Source organism: Lepus europaeus, chromosome 2, assembly GCF_033115175.1.
Source record: "Lepus europaeus isolate LE1 chromosome 2, mLepTim1.pri, whole genome shotgun sequence".
In the NCBI taxonomy this organism is placed as follows: Eukaryota; Metazoa; Chordata; class Mammalia; order Lagomorpha; family Leporidae; genus Lepus; species Lepus europaeus.
Window position 1 is genome coordinate 54,700,692 of NC_084828.1, and position 2,597 is coordinate 54,703,288.

Here is a 2,597-nt window from a genome sequence, read left to right on the forward strand (position 1 = left end):
AAATAGAAACAGACAGTAAAGTAACAGCCAAAAATCCCTGGCTAGCCTGGAAATGACTGGGATATTGTGGAACAGGCATGACTGAAACAAATTCAGTCCCAGAAAGGTAAATAGTGAGAATTTCAGAAATAAGAAAAAGAAGAAGGAAGAAGAGGAGGAAATGTAATTATGTATAGTACGGAATGGGGGTAATAAATTGTCATTGAACTCTAGACTGAGTTCCAAGTATTTATTTGAAGTCCTTGTGCCTGAAAGCTGGTGAATGCCAAAGGGGGTTCAACTGCCAGGTGAAAGTAAGCCAGGGGTCCCCAAAATTGAGTGGCTCATTTTACCCATTAGCGTAAGCTCAGTCCATGGTCTTTATTGGCTGGTTGGAAGACTTTCCAAGAGCAACTGCTGAACTGAGCATCAGAATGCTTTCAACATTTCTATCGATGGAGTTGAAACTAAGTTTTCCCTACTAAGATTAGGTCAAACCAAAGTTATGGCAGGACCTAAAGTACAGCAATACACCAAACAGAAGGTCCAGAAAGTTCCCTAGAGTTATCTACGTGGCCAAGAAAAAAGCACTGAAAGTGACTGATTCTCAGAAACAACTCAGCACATCAAGGGCTCAAAACAATTCTAGAACTTACAGACGGATGATAAATTCCACAATTCAAATGGCATGGATTTATGACACTTGTACTGATTTATGACATATGTACTGAGAGAACCTTCAGAGTCCATCTTAAAAGGTATTAATTCCTCGAATGTATGTTTGGTACAAGACTAAGGATACCTCTCGGGATGCCTGCATCCCATTTTTTGGAGTGTGTGGTTGGAATTCCAGCTCCACTTCTGATGCAGCTTCCTATTACTGTGCACCCTGAGAAGGCAGCAAATGATGACTCAAGTACTGGGTTCCTGCCATTCACATGAGAGACTCAGATTGAGATCCTGGCTCTAGGCTTTGGCCTGACCCAGAACAGGGTATTACAGGCACTTGGGGAGTGAACCTGAAAATTGAAGATATCTCCCTCCCCATCCCTTCATCCCTTTCTCTCTCTCCTTATTAAATAAAATAAGACACAATTTTTAATTAAAAAAAGTTTTAATTCTTGCTAAAAGTCACTTACAGGAGACTGGATAAGCACTTGGTGAAGCTGCCATGAAGCCTCATAGATTTTTTTTTTTTTTTACCTAAATGACCACACAGTAATACTTTTTAAAACATTAACTTTTTGAGGTAGGGGAAGTTTTACTCTGTGATTATTCTAAAAGTAAAATCACCACTGTTAAAGAAAAATGAAAAGTATCAACACATTTGTCTCCTTAGGAGCCAAGAAAGCATTTCTTTTTTGCAACTCTTGGCATTCACCAAATAATTGAGCACTTCTCCAAAAAAAAAAAAAAAAGAAATGATTTCAAGTGTCAACTCTGAAGTCTTGGAATCCCTTTCCTCATCCACCTTCTACCTAAAGCCAATTACCTCTGATGACCAGGCGTGGCAAGCTAATTCCTCCCACTAAAAATGCCCATGTTGTAATCCCCAGAGCCTGTAAAGGTTATCTTCTCTATCAAAAGAGATTTGCAGATCTAATCCAGGATACTGGTATGAGGAGATTATCCTGGCTTATCTGGGTGGGTCCAGTGTAATCGATGTAGGGAGGGAGGTAGCATTCACAAACAGCAGCTGAGGTTCTGCCAGCACCATTCTGCTGCCCTGCCTGCTGCAGCTCTGGCTGAAGCATATGACAACGCTGGCATGCTCAAACAGCCCAGCCCACACTGCTCAAACCACACCCCCTCTTCCCTGTACCAACCGAACCCCCTTTTCCTGTACTGCCCAAAACTCCCTTTCTGTGCACTACCCAAACTGTCCCCCACCCCTTTCATGTAGAAGAAAACCACAAGTTCTGGGAGGTTGCAACTTAGAACCAGCATCAGCTAGAAATAGCCAAGATGGCTGAAGACTGTGTCCCTGTGATGACCTTTAGGTCTTTATAATGTCATTATAATAAACTTACCATGGCTGACACTCCCATTCCCATGATATACCTGACACCATAACTGCTGAGATTTCCAAAAGAGAGCACAGAAATGGATGGTACTCAAGCCCCATCTCAAATTCCACCATCTTTGCCCCAGACACCACCTCCTATACCTCCGGATAACATAAAAGAATGGCCCCAAACTTTGTTGATTGCAGTTTCATTCTCTCCCAAGCTTGCCTGCACTCATTCTTGTAATTTCGTGTAATTTCTTTTTAAATAAATACTGTTTTTCTGCTCAACATTATCTATGTCTCTTCCTTGAATTTTTTCTCAGGTGCAGACAAGAACCTGGATCAAACTTAGCCAGGAGACATCCCACAACATAATTACAAGGATCCTTACAAGAAAGGCAGGTTGGAGAGGTAGTAGTGACAGCAGAAGTAGGGAGTTAAGAGGGGTGCACGGAAAGAGCCATGATCTAAAGATGCAAATGGCCTCTGGAAGCTGAGAAAAGCAAGAAATGGATTCTACTCTGAAGCCTTCAGTAGCCCTGATGACGTCTTAATTTGACCTCCAGAAATGGAAGGGAATACATTTACGCTATTTTAAAGTTAGCACATG